The sequence below is a fragment of the Miniopterus schreibersii genome, assembly GCF_964146895.1.
Source record: "Miniopterus schreibersii genome assembly, chromosome: 11".
NCBI lineage: Eukaryota > Metazoa > Chordata > Mammalia > Chiroptera > Miniopteridae > Miniopterus > Miniopterus schreibersii.
In genome coordinates, this window is record NC_138111.1 from 61,976,730 (window position 1) to 61,996,542 (window position 19,813).

The 19,813-nt window shown below is 36.7% G+C and overlaps 1 protein-coding gene across 2 annotated transcripts in view; it reads right to left on the reverse strand.

Moving 5' to 3' along the window:
* Nucleotides 1-19,813, reverse strand: part of LINGO2 (leucine rich repeat and Ig domain containing 2) — a 1,050,740-nt gene that overhangs the window by 574,935 nt on the left and 455,992 nt on the right. For both annotated transcript variants that reach the window (XM_081152398.1, XM_081152397.1), the window contains exon 3: nt 13,428-13,506. The gene's annotated coding sequence lies outside the window, so the exon portion shown is untranslated. The remainder of the gene's footprint in view (nt 1-13,427; nt 13,507-19,813) is intronic.

The window sequence follows — 19,813 nt, forward strand, 5'->3', positions numbered from 1 at the left end:
ACACCTCTCTCCTCCCACCTGTCCTCCTCCCAAAACAGGTAACATTATTTAGGATACAGGTGTTTAACAATAATTTACTAACTTGTGTTAAGTCAATGTTTTCCATGTTTTTTTTTTTGTGTGTGTGGCTTTTTTTTAAAAAAATTATAAAACAACTATTAAATTGGCATTTTCTAAAAGTTCAAAAGTCTTACTGAAAAAAAAGTTGGACACTGCTTAAACCCACATCATCTAAGTTTTTGTTTTTTTTGTCTGTTTGCTTCTTTTGACAGCTTCCACAAGTCTCGTTTAAAGCCCACAGTGCTTCCATGGAGCAGGAATGAACTGCTGCATGGACAGAGGCAGGTTAGTCTCATGCCGTTTACTTTACAATGAACTGGCATCCTTCAGCGAGGAGGGGGCGAGTCCTCCAAACTGCACCTTGTGGCTTCTTACAGACCTAACAGAATTATTGAACACAAAGTGTGTCTGGTTCTTTAGGCAATGAGTTTGGCATTTCCCTTTTATCTAGTAAGGCATGTTGCTGAAATTCTACGCAAAAATGAAAGCAGCAGCTCCTCGGGCACATAAAAGGCATCCATTTCTGAGAGAAGGGAGAACAGAGAGAGGGGAAGGAAGAGTTGATCCTTTACTTACAAAGTCTGTGTGAGACAACAGTCATCGCACGTTAGGGACCAAAGCATCTCAGTGAGAACACCAAGCCTTAACATTGAAGCATCAGGGTTAGGCTGTATATTAAATTTCAGGGGGAAATCTATTAATTGTATATATCATAAGGATATAATGAAACTCAACATAAAACTTAGAAGGGTTATTATATTATCTACAATTTATAATCATCCTCAAAATTATTCAGATGATTTTAAGGAGTTTAACTCTAATAGAAACATGTTCATTCACCACTCTATTAGACATATATTAGCCAGGGTACTGTTATCAACAAATCCCAAATCTCAGTGGCCTACCAAAACAAAAGTTTATATCTTACTAATGCTACATATCCCGTGTGGAAATTCCACATGGGCCTGCTTCACACATCATGCAGGTTTCCAAGTAAATGGAAGCTCTGTAACCTCATGACTAAACCACCTGGAGTAAGAGGCCCCTCAGTCATCTTGCAAGGAAAGAAAATCTGGAGGATCTCACATTGAATACCTAGGCTTGGCTATGACTCATTGAACCACTTCTCCTTAGATCCCATTGATTATAATGACCACAAGGCCCAACCTAACAGAAAGGGGCTGAAGAAGTCTATCTCTCCAGTGTGCCTGGACCAAAAAGGGAAACTGAATAAGTGAGAACACAAGCCATCTCCATCACAAGGTACAAAAATTCAATCAGCCCATAAACATCCAGCAACATTTGGCTTCTATGCTCTGTTTTTGTTGTTCTTGTTTTTTACAGTGTATCTTTCTTTCAAGTAAGTTCATGCTACTAGGAGGAGATGTGTGAAGAGTAGAAAAATCAATGCAAGAATATTAACCCAACACAAATAAGAGGGTAAAATACAAGGGCATCTTTATCTCCACACTTTCACAAAGGGCATTAGAGCTCAAACTCGTCCAGTTACACTGGCTGGCATTGTTTTTGGCTAAAATGTGTTCTGGGAGGTTGGTTCGCCCCTCTGATTCATCACAGCACATGACATACCCATTTTTTAAGGACTCTGAATATCACTCTTTGCAAAGTATTGCAGGGAAGACACTAAATATGGAGGTGCCTTGAGTACTATTTTTAAACCATGGATTATAAAATAATATTATAACAAAAAATAACAGCAATCAATCCATGGAAATCAAAAGGCCTATGTCAATAAACTGCCAACTACTCTGTCAGTTTCTCATGCCGACACTAAATAGTATAAACAACTTGAGTGTTTTGCTAAATGAATTTGTATGTAATGGTTCCTCTTTATAGCTGCATACTTTATCTACTTGCTAACCAGAAAAGATTTTTCCAGAGCATGTTCAAAATTTGCACTTACAAAGATAACTTTTGAACAAATGAGCAGAGAAATTATGTCAAACACATTTGCTTAAGACAAGAGAAAAATTTGAACTAACCGGATTATCTGCGCAAAAATGCATGGGTTGTCCAAATCATTCCCCCAAAGCCCTCTTATGCTCCAAGAAAGCAAGCAGAAGCAGTTCATGTTTAATTAATGTATGCTATGTCTCGCATATTTATTTTAGAATCCAACTTTGAAATTGATGGTGTAGAGTTATATTGGTGCCCCTGGTGAATAGTTCAGCATAGGGTATTTATTTTCATTTTACCAGACATTTACAGTATGATAAACGTGAACTGGGTTGAGTGGGCATCGGGAGACCTAAATTTTGCCTCAAACTTATTTCTAAGTAGAAACTAAGCTGAGATTTTTCAAGCTTCGGATTCTTCAGCTTTGGAAGAAAGGAAATGTTTTTCATGCCCCCTTCCAGATCCTTCCCCCGTTGCCTTGGAGATTTTACATTCATACCGAGGTTTACAAATAGCTCATAGCTTTTCAGGAGGCGGTCCTCTTCATTGCAGTCATGTGCCGTAATTAGGACAACCTCTGGGGACAGAATCCCTGGACTGGACTCCCAGCTTTTCCATTATTTGCTCTCTAGTCAGTAAAATGGGAGTAATAATGGCATCCAATTGGTAAGATGCTGGGAAGATTAAATGCGCTAATACTGGCAAATGCATCTAGAATGTTGGAGTACAGCAAGCAGTCAGTTGCCATTAGCTAGTATTATCATTAGGCGTTTTTTGCTATGTGAAAATACTATTACCTAGAGGTGATCCAACGTACTGAGTTACTATTAGGAGAAAGTTTGGAATAGGCTACGGACTCTGTTGATAACGTGCGTAACATAATTTGGGGAGCCAAAATGCATGAATAATTAGAGGGAAGCATATCACATTTTTACCAAGGAAGTAGTAACCACAATGCCCAGTGAAAAGAGCCAAAGCTTTGAGAGGCAGGAAGAGAATGTAATATTAGATATAAAAAATAGGTATCAAAATAGGAAGCATATCTTTGGTTTTTAGCAATTGGTGGAACAGATATCCTCACTGATCGTCATGCTGAAGGCAAACTAAATGTTAGATAAAATATTAAAACCAAAAAAATGAAACATTTTAAAAAATGCATTAGTGGTCTGGCAAGAAATTTAAAAATATTTATCTATTTATTTATTTCTTTATTTTTATCTTTATTGTTGAAAGTATTACAGATGTCCCTCTTCTCCCCCACTGAGCCTCTCTCCCCTCCTCCCACCCTCTCCCTAGGCCTTCACCACACTCTTGTCTGTGTCCATGGGCTATGCATATATACATATAAGTTCTTTTTAAAGCAAGCGAGTTAAAGTTCAATGAATATTAAGACAACGATATTTACATATTTTCATAAATGTCTTCATATTTGTGGGTTTCCCAATTTTCCTTCTGCTATTGATATATAGTTTCATTCTACTGTGTTTTAAAAAGATTTTTCGCATAATTTTAATATTTTAAACTTTATCCAGGCTTGTTTTGTGACCTATCATCTGGTCTACCCTGGATAATATTCCATGTGAAAATGTGTATTCTGCTGCTGTTGGGTGGAGTGTTCCATACATTTCTGTTAGATTGAATTGGACTATATTGCTGACAAAATCCAGCGTTTCCTTATTGATCTTCTGTCTGGTTTTCTACCCTTACTGAAAGTGGGATGTGATGTCTCCTACTATTACTGTAGAGTTTTCTGTTTTTCCTTCAGTTCTGTTACTATTTGCTTCCTATATGAAGAGCTGGGGTGTTTGATGCACTTATAATTACTATATCTTCTTGGTGAATTGATCCTCTTATCATTAGATAATGTCCTTTTTTGTCTCTTTTAACAAAGCTTACTTCGAATTTATGTTGTCTAATTATATTTATTTTGTCTCCCCTCTTTTGGTTACTATTGGAACGAGTTATCTTTAACTTTCAACCTATACATGTCTTTGGATCTAAAGTAAGTCTCTTATAGACCATAGTTAGGTCACATTTTTGTTTTGCTTTTGAATCCAATTTGCCAATTTGTTGTTATTGTTTTTAATTGGGGAATTTACTTTACTTGTGTTTGTTGTTTTAAGCCACTATCTTTTGTAGTAATCACAGTAAGAGATAACTAACAGAATGTCTGTAGATTAATTAATAGTACCATATTAATGTAAATGTCTTGATTTTTGTAATTAACTGTGGCTATAAATAAGATGTTTCTGGTTTTAGGAAAAATATACAGAAGCATTTCATAATTCTGATGCATCATGTCTCAAATTATTCTTAAATGTTTCAGAAAGAAAAATGACAATGCAAATGTGGTAAAATGTTAACAGCTGGGGAATCTGGATGAAGGTGCACGAAAACCCTTGTTACTATTTTTGCCACTACAATACATGTCTGAAATTATGCCACAACTTAAAGAGAACAAAATTCAGAGACCAAAAATTACAGACACATTAGAAAGCAAAATTTGAATAGAGCACTAAAACTAAATTTTACTTTATGAATTTCCAGAAGGAAAAGAGAGATAAAAGGGATAGAGGTAATATGTAGGTAAATAATAACTGAAATTTTCCATAATTAATAAAAAATACCAATATAAAGATTAAGTAACCTATGACCAAAAATATATAATAAATACAAAGAATTAATACCTGCACATATTATAGTAAAACTTCAAGGTACCAAAGACAAAGAAAAACACTTAATGTAGTGGAGAGGTAGGACTGATCATCTTTAAGGAAAGCAATTAGCTTGACATCTGACTTCTAAATAGCAGCCATGCACATCAACAGCCCGTAGAATAACAAGTGAAATGAGCTAAAGCAAAATAACCATAAACTTAGAATCATATTTAATAAGATGTCTTTCAATAGTAAGAAAGAAGATAATTATGTACAAATAAAACTGAGCCTTTGCTACCAAAAGACAAATATAAATGATATTCTCAATGTACTTCTTCAAGTAGAAGAAAGTGAACTCAGATGGAAGACCTCAGGTTCAAGGGGGAAGGTAAGCAAACACAGTGAGCAACAGTCATATTTATTTATGTAAAACAAACCAAAAAAAATTGTCATTAAAACTAAAAATGGCAACAGAACTCAAATACATAAAAATTGCATATAAAATTAAAGGGTACTGATTGTAGTTAAGCTATACCATGCTCTTATATTGTTTAGAAGGGGAGTGAAGATTGAGCTTCACATTTTAGTGAGTTTCTCTATGGATGATACATTTCCAATATAAGCATCAAGCTAGAAAAGGTAATAAAAGTATTAAGCTAATGGAGGGAAATACAAATGAGAATAACTAATCAATTCTAGGCAATTTAGCAACAGCCGAAGAAACACAGGAATGACTAGACACCCTCAAAATAATATTGAAGATATAAAAATATATTAGCATTGTAATTAATCTAAATATACTGAATACTTTCGTTAAAATACAAAATTTAAAACAGTGGCTAGCTCTTGTAAGTAGGAAATTATGACTCCATTTGTGTAAAATTAAAAAAAAACTATGCCTGGCCGGCATGGGTCAGTGGTTGTCAACCCATGAACTAGAAGATCACAGTTCCATTTCCCTTCAGGGCACATGCCCGGGTTTCGAGCTCCATTCCCAGTAGGGGGCGTGCAGGAGGCAGCTGATCCCTGACTCTCTCTCATCATTGATGTTTCTCTCTCTCTCCCTCTCCCTTCCTCTCTCTGAAATCAATAAAAACATATTTTTAAAAAAATAAAAACAAAAAATTATAAATTATGTACCCCACAAGAAATATATATTGGGAAAAATGTGTGAAAACCGTAATGAAAAGCAAAAAAAGAATGGTAAACGCAATTTGGAAGAGAGGTCATGTTCTGAAAGGAAAGGGACTGGGTTGGGGAAGAATATTTGAGCTACACGGGATGGCATACATAATGTTATGCACATTGTAGTTTTATTTACACCTTGTGCATATTGTAAACATTTTTTCATATGCCAAACTATTCAATAAAACCGATTTTAAAAAGAGGTAACTCAGAAATAAAAGAGTCTGGACGGACGTAGAATGTGTTGTGTTGCCGTTGTGGGGCTAGGCTGTGCTGTCAAATGGCGAAGGAGAGCTGTTTTTGATGGAGAAACCAGCATGATTAGATAACTGCAAAAACTTCACCTGGGCCAGGCCTCGATGACCATTAAGCTCTGCCAGATAGTTAAGTGTGGTAGATAGCAAAATCGCACCAGTTCCTCTCTCCTCCCTGGATTCCCTGCCTTTCTAGTGTTACTTTGCAACTATTCTCATCAAGAGGTAGAATCCATTTGTCCAGGTCTTGTATCTGGACTGGCCTTCTGACTTGTTTTGGCCAATAGAATGCAGCCAAAGCAATATTGAGCCAGTTCAAAGCAGTGGCCGGGAGAGTCTTGAATGCTTTGTCTTGAAACCCTGCCATCCACTCTGTGAATTTGTCCAAACTAATCAATTGTATGATAAGAGACACATGCCCAGTCACTCCTGGTGCCTTAGCTAGAGAACTGCAAAATGTAAGTGAGTGAGACCATTGTAGACTAGCCAGCCCTGCCTACGCACTGTGACCATATGCGTAAGTTCAGCTGAAATCGGTGGAGCCTAAGCTCACCCAAACCACCCCTTGAGTCACAGACCTGTGAGAAACAATCAAATAATTATGTTAAGTACCTGAGTTTGGGGATAGTTCATTACTCAACAAAAAACTGTGTAATCTTAAAGCAAATATTAATTAAAATTAGACTGATTTTATAATCCTACAAGCACTATTTATTTCCTTCCTATTTTTTCCTGAAAGCACTCATAAAACATGTTTACCTAGTTATAAATTTATAAACCCATGAAATACTTCATAGAAATGAATATTTCTATTGTATAAAAACATCCCCATTTTGGAATATTTGAGATAAGAAAGTCTTCAAAAATAATACAATCTGAGAAAACAGGTTTTAAATTACTTTTTAAAAATTAAATGGAATAAAGTTTCTTAAGGATAAAATAGAAAAACTCGAGGGAAAATGCCCAGGTATGAAACTGAGAGATGCTGACCTCCCTCGTCCTGATTTGCGGCACCGTGGAAACCCTGCTGTACCGCACAGCCACAGTGTTCATGAGAACAAGAGAACAGGGGCGGCAGAAGGTATTTTTAACAAAGTCATCAAGGCACTCATGAGGGTGGCATATTTTCCATGAACAAGCAGCATGACTTAGTATCTGCTCTAACACCACTCGCGGCATAAAGGACACGGCGCTCTCAGGATACTGCTTTCCCACAGGGAAGTCAACAGTGAACCAGGAAAGCTCACAGGCTCTGACAGCTGATTGGTGAATTAATTAGGGATTGCACTTCTTCAATGCTATTGTAAATTACATGTGGAACACGTATTCGGAGTCATAAAAAGATTTCAAGGATCCTAGGTGCCATGCAACAGTAGGGCCTAAAGCAATCCGAATCCAGAGGGAGGCCCAATGCAAACAGGTTTTCTAGAGACACGCTGAGATTAATCTTGCTTATCTCCCGTTCCCAGGGGAAAATCTAGTCTGGCTAGTAGCACAATTATTTAGGTTCCGAGCAAAAGGAATTGCTCTTGTTACCGCTCTCCAATTTTTTTTTTTTTAATACAGACTTCATATTTATAAACCTTTACCCATCCCAAAGTCATTCCTCCTTACTTAACCCACCAAATGGCAGGAGATGTTGGAGACAGGGCACAGAGAGAACCAGGTTCCTCTGCAGTGCCCACGGCCCCATCACTGCCGCCTATGTTCTCTTAGGAAATACTCTTTTGCTGTAGCCCCTCATTGCTAAGTACACCTTGTTATGTAACAGATTTATCACTTGTGTGATCTTGGGCAAGTAATTTAATTTCAGTATCTTCGTTAGCAGAATGTGGATGGTGATGCTATATATTCATTTCAGGGGGCCGTATGGGCTTCCTGAAGAAAATGTTGTAAAGTGCGTAAAATGGTGCCGGGCACCAGGCAAGTGTTATAAAAGTTGTTGCACGAATATTGAAGAACGGTGTTCTCCTATTGCCACTGTTCCTTTACCATTGAAACTTTTGATCGCCTAGCGGACAAAGAGTTTGATTTCTCACCTTCTGGATGAACAGGGGTCCTTCCTCGGAAAATAGAGCTTTCCCAGAGTTGAAACACAGAACTCCTAACGGAGCTTCACATATCGAGAGTTGGATGTGAGGTCTCACAGATTGACTCTGTTTTCCTATTATCTTCTGTAACCGAAGGGCAAGGAGCCAAGAAGTCGAGGTGCAGCTGTAGTTCGAGCAGCTCCCCCTTACCCCATGGCAAGGGCAAGGGCAAGGGCAAGGGCAAGGGCAAGGGCAAGGGCAAGGGCACACAGCAAACGCAAACCCCAGTCGGTGCGATTCAGCTCCTACTTTAAGCAGAGCCCTGGGCCGGGCCATGAAGAGAATGGACCCAAGCACTGAAATGAGCTCCTCTCCCTTGGATATCCCCAAACATCTATGAAGAAAAACTTAAACTCTTCTAATAAAACTTGGATCCCCGGAAGTACACATGGGTATAGAAAGAACACATAAAAAGTTATTCTTAATTTTTGTTCCTTTCCCTTCCTCTGTGGGCTATGCACTGAAGATAACTGTTGAGTCCTAAGTGGTCAGCTGCATATACTGTTTACTTGCACACGGATGAGTGAGAAGCGAACGTAATAGATGCTCAGTACAGGCGTGCTTTGGTAGGCCAAGAGCTGTGGTCAAAAAAGGAGCTGCTTGGTGGAACTTTTTACTTTTGTATTTGACCATAGCTAACATTTACAGAGAACGTGTTAATATATTAAGTGATTAGCTTCTTTAATCTTCAAAACACCACTAACCATCGCACTGTAAAGAAAATGAGGTGGTATCCTAAGCAAATCTACCCTTGATTTAAATAAAAGAGATGGGGCGCACGTTTAGACTGATCCCAGAGCAGCAATGCTTAACTACCACGTACATCATTAGATTCATTTTCCTTGACAGATATTCGACACATTAGATTCTGAGCTTCCTAGTACCCTACACACACATGCCAATAAATCTAATGCATAATTCAGTGGGTTCACAAGTTAAAAATAAACAAGTTGCCAGGAGAAGCTCTGCTCTTTGGAGAGCTGACACTGGAGGAAAGCATGTCCCAAGGTCTCCTCGATGGAGGAGGCCTAGAAAGAATACAGAAAACCACACCGTGATAAACAACACTACTACAGCAAATGCAAGCATGCCTTTCTAGCCTCTCAAGCACGAATTAGTATAAGTCAATTGCATTGATTCAAGCTGTGGTTGAGTGAAAACACTTCTACAGAGTAAATACAGAGATTTTAATAGTCTTGCTTAATCCATTGATAAAATTTAAGCTGTATAGATGAATGACAAGGCTTCATATCATTCAGGCAGTCCTTCCCGAATATTACATCTTGCCTCCACTTTGCTGATTAATACTGGCTGTCAGAAATAGTGATGTACATATTATATGATGACTAACAGACCACAGATATTTGGTGTTACTAAGTAAGGAGGAACCTCTAGGTTTAAAAGCATGCATAGTTTTGGCATCTTCTCATAACTGGACAGAGCCTAACCAGACACTCACTTAGACAGGCTACCATCCCACCCATGCAGAGAAGTACAAAAGGGACTATTTTATAGCCAGTTTTGTCCAGATTTTCCTCAGGACAAAAGTCTGGTTTTATTCAATACATGAAACAGAAGTCTGATTGAAAGGATATCTTATTCTAGTCATAATTTTAAACCATTAAAAAATGATACCCATAAAATACTTAACTTTATGCTGTAAAATAAACTCATAGGTAACTGAGTAATTCTTGGTTTCTCAGTCAAGGTCAGTGAAACGGCAAAGCATAAAGTCCTTAACAGCTGATTTTAAGTCACTCTTTCTTACTATCATTAGTACGTGAGCCTCAGTGACAACATCGTACTGGGAGAAGTTTTACCTCCTCTCCTCACAGACCAGTAAACTGAGCCCTGGAGACCTCATGGAAATTCCAAAGTGACAGATACAGTGAGAGCGAAGCCACCGCAGGAATGCTGACACTGGACCTGGAATTGGAACCACAAAACCTTCTGCCTCACTATGGGCAACTTACGTCAGATAGAGAGAACTCATAGATTCTGGGAACCAGAAAGAACCTTGGGGCCAAATGCGAACTGTCATCTCTTCAAACACTGATTGATACATGAGTCCCTGGTGAGAAGCAGTTGGCTAGCCAACCACACCTGGTGACATCTTTAGAGGCAGGACTCTCAACCCTTTATGGAGTCGCCCATTCTATTTAGGAAGAAATTCTAATTTTTACATTTTTTGTTTGTTTTTTGTTTACTTAAATTAAACCCATATAATATTATTTTAAAAATCTTTCCCATATTGGATCACATGGCACTCAAATGTCTCAGGACCTCTCTCAAGTCACAGCTATAAACGTCTAGCCTCCCTTCCATCTGCGTGACTCAAATATTTACAGAGAATTATCATCATCTCTAAAACTGGAAAGTCTTACCTTCTCAAAACAAGGTAAACCTAATAATTTCAAATGTTCAGATCGCCTTGTTATCCTGTTTGAGCTGAGCAGTTATTCCTGCGTTTTCAATGTCCTGCTCCGCCTTGTGGGCACGGCTGCAGTTTTGGAGGGGTCTCTGCTCAGGGCACTGACTTGTTTCTCAGGCCCTTCTCTGTTCAATACGCTGTTAATGCCGTTCACATTCTCATTGCACGTTGGTCATCACACTGGTGATATTTACCTTTTAAACTTAAATCGGCGATTCTTTGTACAACATAAAATGCCTCAGCTTTATTCACATTTTATCTCACTCTTTACTAATATAGATTTTTAAAACAAATTCTGATGGCTTTAGAATGGAGAAAATAATTGTTTAGAACCTTGTCAAAGGCTTTGAGGAAATAAATATTAGAATAGCCCTGCCGCTGCTGCTCCATAGTTGAGCATCAAGCTATGAACCAGGGGGTCAGGGTTCAATCCTAGGTCAGGGCACATGCCTGGGTTGGGAGGTTGATCCCCATTAGGGGGTGTGCAGGAGACAGCCAATTGATGATTCTCTCTCATCACTGATGTTTCTCTCTCTCTCTCCCTCTCCTTTCCTCTTTCTGAAATCAATTTTAAAAAATGTTTTAAAAAAGATTAGCAATAAAAAATAGGTAAATAGATCAATACCTGTGGGGGTTGTGGGGACCATTGCTAAAATCTCCCTTTGCCATTTTAGATGAAGACTTTCCCCCCCCAGATGTGCTATATTTATTTTTCCTATTTTATTTTATGTTATATTTTATTTTATTATTTAATTTTATTATTTTTCCCATCACTATTTATCCCCCTATACCCTCTAACACCTCCACCAACCCCCCTTGCCCCTGTAATTGACTCTCTTCATATAAAATGAGAAAGACAAAAGAGAAAGAGCCAGTACTGCAAGAAGAAGGGCCTGAAAATGTTAGTGAAAATGAGCTTAATTGTTAGAACAAGAATCTAGAGGATCCAGGCTCTGTCCTTTCCTTCTGCTTATGTTACATGCTTTAAACTCTTGTTAAAATGAAACTTCTCAGTGCAGACAAATTCCCATATGGCTTTGATGTTTTATAAAAATTCCATCAAAATCAAATGAAATATTAATTTTCAAATAACCTCTAGTCATTTAATAAATTAATAGTGCATGTTTCATTTTTTGCAGAAAAAATGAAATAACCTCCTATCTACTATCCAGGTACATCTGAAGACAGTGTTCTCTGGGTTTACAATCAGGGAGACATTGTAGGACTTCCCATGAAGGAAAAAGAGCTTAATTTATCAGGATTATTTAAACTGGCTAAAGGAAGTATAAAAGAAATACTAAGAAATACTCAAAGAAGTAATTATATTTCATAGTGTCTTCAAATCCCATCCAATTTATCATATTTTAAGTGGTATTAAATGTTCTTTTTGATTGGAAGAGCCCTGTAAGTGAGAGATAGTTTTGTGCTGTGCAAATGAGCAATTTCCCCCAATTCTCTTCACATAACTGCCTGTCCATTTTCCTCCTATTATCTTATCCAAGTTAACATAATGGACCAGACCCTTGTAAAATGTGAGCCATATGCTTCATCATGCAGTTGATAATTTAAATTTTATCAATGATGCCATTATTTAAAAAAAAAAAAAATCTGACCAATTCAATATATTCCACGCATATTTAATTTCTCTATTACCCCTTGAAATATATTTCTTTTTCATTTAAGCCTATATATCTATGCATGGGGAGTGAGTTTCCTTTGGATCCCCAAACAGCATCCTAGACTGGTGTGCATGCTTGTGCCTGTGTGTACCATTTATAGCTGGGTAGGCCATTTACATACGAGTCATTCCTTCCTTGCTATTATTGTGTGTCTGGTAGACATGTGAAAAGGTGCTGGAAGCTGGCATATTCCCTTTCTAGGAACCCAGTTTTCAGAAGAAAATGTTCTTTGCTTCATTTCTTGGTCTTCATCATGACACGGCGATATAGTCCCACATGGCCCCCCTTCGTTGCTTTAATGAGCCTTTCTTAACAGTTAGTAGCCATGCTTTACCCTCCTGGGCATCCCTCAAATCCTAATTCCTTTCTCAAGAATTTTATGTGAGGAAAAGAAAGCAGTGACTGCAAATGTCTCAATTTATGAACAACTGAAAACAAAAAAATTAAAGAAATAATTAAAAAAATAAAAACCTTGTTGGGATGCTTGGTAAAGGACTACCAGCAAAGAAAGAAAAGGTAGAAAACCTAATAAGATTTACCAAAAAAGAAAACACTCAAAAAAACAAAAAAAAAGTCATCCACATCACACATACTGAAGCTCTGAAAGGGTACGAGGCAGTTTCTACTCTTATAAATGAAATTTTTGCAAATATAGAGTGAGCAAATGTTATACCCCCCCAAGGAGAATGAAACCCAAAAGTCCAGAATAACTCAGGGCCACTTCAAAGTCAGAGTAATATACATCCAATGTCACTACCCATGTCATAAGTATTAATAAAGAAGATATCTTTAGCCATTACACGTTATATGTAACATAGTTTATACATTATAAACCATATGCTAACATGGTTTGAAAGTACAGAGATCACTATAAGCAAACAAAAACCATGTACAGGCTCTCTGAAACATATCCTCATAAAATATTTATGACCGTTTTACAGAGAAAATTGTATAAGGCCAGCATTGGATTGTCAGTATGACAGTAACTTCCCCAGTCACTTTGGAGCCAACAAACCAGAGTAACTACTGAATTAAATATATGTGTAAATAAAAGACCATTAACTTCCTGGTATAAAGAAACTAAGTTGGAAGACAAAAAAAAATGGTATTTCATTTCACCCTAAAAACACAACTAAAATAAATTAGGTATTTACCTTATATGATTAAAACTCCACTGGGCACTTTAGAAGCCCAGGCAGTTCATGAAGCAGCTTCCAGGACGCTCTTCAATTCCTACAAATGAAAGGAAGACGAAAAAGGACATTTAGAGCAATAAACATCTTTATAAAATGATGCTGATTAGCGTGAAACTTTTATTATCTCTCCACATTGCCATTTAAAAAATACCTCCCTAAATATTGCTGTTATAGATTTTGTTAAATGCACAATATAGCAATGACAATTATGTCTTTCTGGGACTTCCAAGGCAGTAAACAGACTCTGGATTAAGAAACACTACAAAAAATAAAACCTCTCAATTGCATGTTATTTTACTTAGAAAAGCTGTTGTACTATGAAAATGACAGCATTGGTTTTCTTATTATAGACATATTAGAAACATAAACATTTTTCTAGTCATAAAACTGTGATAAGTAACAGGGTGTGTGGGCTCCTTGTTTAGTATTTTACCATTGACTTCTTTACTAAATATTAGCAAGTATTCTTCCTTTATGTTCCATAATTTTCCTAGACAAAATTTATACAATGTGGGAAATGACAGTCATCAACTTGATAAGTTGATATGTAATATGTAGGTATTTAAGTGACTTCTACTTCTAGATAAAATACACTACGTATAGTAAAAAAAAAAAATAAACTTTCACAGCCTGTCTCAATTATCTATAAAAGAACTTATTAAAAGCATTATTTTCTCCTACCGACCTGCTAAAAGAAAATAAAGCGATAGGCGAGGTTGGTAGTTGGCTGCTGCGCAGTGTTACTTGTCTGCGTTGCCCAAACGCACACATGCTAATTAGGCAGAGAGGAGTTGTGTCCATTCCTCTCCTGCGAAATTCAGGCCCAAACCTCAAAGAACTGGCACCTCCAAGAAGACGTCTGTGCCGCACCTCCCACACTTTCTGAAAATCTCTGATCCATTAGGGAGCAAAGGAGATTGGGGTAGGAACAGAGATGGTGGGGAGCTCATGGCTAAGCGGGTCGCTTTGTCAGGACACATTGAGTGGATTAGAACATAAGTAAGCTGCTTTCTGTCCCACTGCTAGAAGAATCATATAAGGTCATGCTTCAAGGGCTATGTTCATACAAATTACATTACCAATGTATATTTATATAAATTTATATATAAAATACACATATATACTAGTACATGTATATGTATATACATATATATACACTAGTACCCTCAGTTTGTGCTTCTTTGTCTCTTTTTTTCTGTTCTTGAGAATTATAACTCACTCTTTTTATTTTATTTGACATAATCTTGTTTAATTTAATTTTTTAATTACAGTTGACATTTAATATTATTTTATATTAGCTTCAGGAGTACACTCCAGTGGTTAGAAAATTATATAATTTATGAAGTGATTCCCTTGATAAATTCAAGTACCCACTTGGAACCATACATAATTATCACAATGTTATTGACTATATTTCCTTTGCTGTACTTGTTTTATATATCCCGGTGCCTATTTTGTCACCAATTTATAGTTTTTAATCCCTTTACCTTTTTCACCCAGACCCCAAAACCCTCTCCACTCTGGCAACTGTCAGTTTGTTCTCTGCATCTATGAGTCTGTTTCTATTTTGTTTGTTCACTTGCTTTGTTTTTTAGATTCTACATATAAGTGAAATAATATATTTGTCTTTTTCTACATTACTTATTTCACTTAGCATATCCTCTATGTGCTATTGCAAATAGTAAGATACCATCCTTTTTTATGACCAAGTAATATTCCATTGTATATAAATACCACTAGTTTTTTATCCACTTGTCTATTGATGGGCACTTGGGTTGCTTTCATATCTCAGCTATTATAAATAATGCTGCACTGAGCAGAGGGGTTTGTATATTCTATTGAATTAGTGTTTTGGGTTTCTTTGGAAATATACACATGGGTAGAATTGCTGGGTCATAGAGCAGTTCTATTTTTAATTTTTGGAGGCACCTCCACACTGTTTTCCATAGTAGCTGTAGCAGTTTACAATCCCCCCCAAAGTACACAGGCTTTCCCTTCTCTCCACATCCTCTCCAACCTGCTGTTTGCTGATTTGCTGACGGAGCCATTCTGACAGGTGTGGGGTGATACCTCTTACCTCATTGTGGTTTTAATCTGCATCTCCCTGATGATTAGCGACCTTGAGCATCTTTTCACATATCTAGTGGCCATCTGTAGGTCCTCTTTGGAGATGTGTCTATTCGGGTTCTTTGCCCTTTTTCAAATTAGACTGTGTTTTTTGGTGTCGAGTTGTATGAGGATATTTTTAAAAATTAATTTTGAACATTAACCCCTTATTGATTGTATCACTGGTAAATATCTTCTTCCATTCAGTAGGTTATCTTTTTGCTATGTTGGTGGTTTCTTTTACTGTGCAAACCCTTTTTAGTTTGATGTAATCCCATTTTGTTTATTATTTTCTTTTGTTTCCCTTACTCTAGCAGTATAAGATATCGCTAAAAGAGAATTCAGAGTTTAGTTTACTGCCTATGTTTTGTTCTAGGAGTTTTATAGCTTTGTTTCTTACATTTAAATCTTTAATTTATTTTGAGTTTATTCTCATATATGGTGTAAGAAGGTGGTCTAGTTTCATTTTTTTTTTTTTTTTGCATTTATCTGTCCAGTGGTCCCAGCACCATTAACTGAATAGACTGTTTTTACCCCATTGTATGTTCTTGCCTCCTTTGTCATATATTAATTGACCACATAAGCAGGGGTTTCTTTCCAAGCTCTCTTTTAAACCTAGACACTTTCCAGCCAACTACATTCTGAATGGTAAATATCCCATTACATTCTAGAAAGACATCAGAAACTATATTTACATTAGGGAGAAACTTACTTTGAAAGAAATTGTTAACCATTTTTGATAAGGAAAGGAGTATTCTGAAGTTCAGAATAGTGGGACAGCAGATGGAAAAATAAGGAAATACCAGGAATGGCTGCACAGCATTTTATGAATTTCAGGACATACTGCAGAACTATCCTGATTTCCCGAAAACACATCAACTCATCCAATGTTTCATCATCTTATACCTCTGTATTCACAATTGTTTGCCTTGTTCTCATTCTGCTATTTATAATTCTATTAAAACAACATTAAATTTCTACTGAAGACTCACTGTGACAAGTGCTGAGGTGGGTGTCTCATTTAACCTACAAGATATATACATTATCACACTTTGCAGACAGTTGCCATAGTCTTATATAGTATATATCACAGGATAAAAATCCTAAATTGGAAGCTGCATGTTCCATAAAATGAAGTGCTGTTTCCGACTAATTGTAAGTTTTAACTTCTACATCTTTAAGTTGTTTAATTGTTTCTGAATGTTGAAAGTGTTTACTAAATAATTCAAAATGTATATGACATGTAAAAATTATCAAACAAAATCCATTATTTAGTTATCCAAAACTTTCATTTTAGCATTCTATTAGGATAGGGAAGATGATCCTGGCCCCTTACAAGTGCTTTTGTTTATAATCACATTTAAGGATTAGATTTATGACATCTTCAAGGAAGAAGCGTGTATTATATCTCCAACCCACACATGGGAATTTCCCAATTTTGCGGAAAGATCGATTTAATTAAGACCAAATACTGTTTGAGACAGATGAAGACTAAGCTACGGTGGCAAAGTAAATGGTATGAATGAAAAAGAAACAACTATTTAGAAAAGATTAAAGAGAGACTATTTTGCTAAACAACAAAAAAGCTGGGTACAGACTGTTTAGAGGAAGGAGAAAAAACGTATTAAAAATCAATTTTATAAGAATTGGTGGATGTAACTCAACTGATCTGAGGACAAGCTCAGAACAAAGAACTTGAGGAACTGAGCCCTCAACATTGTGATTGAGACACGAAATTGAGATAAGTGATGTCTACAACACAAAACATGGGGAACTGATGAATATGTATTTGCAAGTATTTAAGTAGACAGAAGATAGTCCAGGCCTATGTAAAAATAAAAAATCTGCCCACAGGCTTAGGGTGTTCAATAACATCACACTGAAAGCAAGCAGCATGCCTAATCAAATAAAATGAGACCCATTCTGGAAAAAGTTCACAAAATACGCATAGAATTTTTTTTAACCTTAGGTGTACAAATACTGTTGTTTTTTCCTCCAAGATCACATGATCAAAATTACTCGCAGAGATAATATTCACCTCCAAGTCAGCTCCCTCTCCACACTATCTCTAATGTCTTTCTAGGACACGATCGCTGCGTATTATACCGAATCCCAAACGTGCGTGTCACACTAAGCATATAACGACCCTGAGGGCAGCACTGGATTAATGCGGGGATTAGAGCACAGTGCGCTGATCCCGGTGCCCAGCATTTCATGACTGATTAAATGGCAGCTGTTACTGTTATGTTATTATCTACATAACGGGAAAAAACATAAAAGGAAGAGAGTGGTGGCAAAAGGAAAATGTTAACGGGGGTCAATGAGCATGCTGTAGCTGGAACAGGAATTTCAGGGGGATTTATATCTTTAAAACAAAAGCAAGATGATTTAATCCCTCTCAAACAAGCGACTTTAACTTCAAGGTGAGAGATACGCATTGTCATTTATAAAAGAATAATTGTTTTATTTACTTCTTTGGACAATGAGTATAATAATCTCCAAGAATAAGCAATATTTTAAAATTTCAAACTGAGGTAAGTATGTTATTTAGGTTTAGAATGGTGGGCCAGGGAGTATTTGAAAACAAGGGGAAATGTGTCTTCATAAACCTTCGATGATATTTAAGGGGGAAAAGTGCATGCCCAAACAGTGAATATTTCTAGGTATAAATACCGTCTAGTTATGAATTTACATCTCTACCTTTACAAGAGTTTAGGAGAAAATCTTTGCTTTAACTAAAAGGGGAGGCATTTTTTACCATTCTTCTCTTTTCCATCACCTGTTTTAGTGATTCCCATTCTTTATTTCAAAGTAGGGAAAAGGTGGAAAAACTTTTTACAGAGGAAATACACAGTATTCTGGCACCTTCTCCTGAAAGAAAAGTAATTCTCTCACTAATTTTTCTTATTTGCCGTTATTAATAATTAGTGTACAATAGTGCAACTTAATTATCTATTGCTGTATTTAAGAACCTATATTTAAGTATATTTAAAGAAGTTATATAAATATTTTAAGAACATATATTTGAATATATTTAAGAACCTATGTCTAAATAGATCATATATATGCACATATCACATAAATATGTATATATATATTTATGTGTAAATATAAATATAAACATATATATTTAAACATATATATATAGCCCAGCCGGGCGTGGCTCAGCGGTTGAGCGTGGACCTAAGATCCAGGCGATCGGGGTTCGATTCCCAGTCAGGGCACATGCTCGGGTTATGGGCTCGATCAATGACTCTCTCATCATTGATGTTTCGCTCTCTCTCTCCCTCTCCTTTCCTCTCTGAAATCAATAAAGATATATTTAAAAAAATAAAAAATAAACAATAAACATATATATAAACATATATATATATAAACAAAGATCACTTATTTGTTATTGTAAGTTTCTCACGAGATCATGTTGTCTAGGGCATTAACACAGAGAAGATGATGTTGAAAAGTTTATCATTGTGAAAAGTTCTGAGCAATGAATTTCTTGGATGATCCCTTTGGGCAAATAATGCAGGATCATGTAAGGAGGAGCCAAGTGGTCCACAGCCTCTGACATGGATTCCATCAACATGTTGGAGTCCTTAGATCTGGCTTAGAGGACTGGTCATCCTACACTGGGGAGAGTCTCTCATACACAGAGGCCAAATGTAAATTATTACATGGCTCCCTGGCTGGTGTGGCTCAGAGGTTCGAGAGCCAGCTTGTGCACCAAAGGGTCTCGGGTTTGATTCCCAGTCTAGAGCATGTACCTGGGGTGCAGGTCACATCCCTGGCCCCAGTCTGGGTGGGTGCGGGAGGCAACCAATTGATGTATCTTTCTCACATCAATGTTTCTCTCTCTCTCTCTCTCTGTCTCCCCCCCAACCCTTCCACTTTCTCTAAAAAAAAAGTCAATGGAAAAAACATCCTTGGGTGAAATATATATATATAATATATATATAATGGCATCTGAATCCTTTACACATGTTTTAGTCATAAAATAGAAGTGAAATAACCTGTCTACTATGTGCCTAGTTATGATGCTTTAAAAACCTAATTTAATATATTCATCATAAAATTAACCATGTGAAATAGGTAGTACTGTCCCTTTACAAATATGGGACTGAAGCTTAGAAAGTGAAACAGTAATAGTCTCAAGATCACAGACCTTTCCATTACATATCACTGCCTTCAAAATATCAACTACGGATACCTAACCGTGGGACTGATTAGAACAAACATTAAAC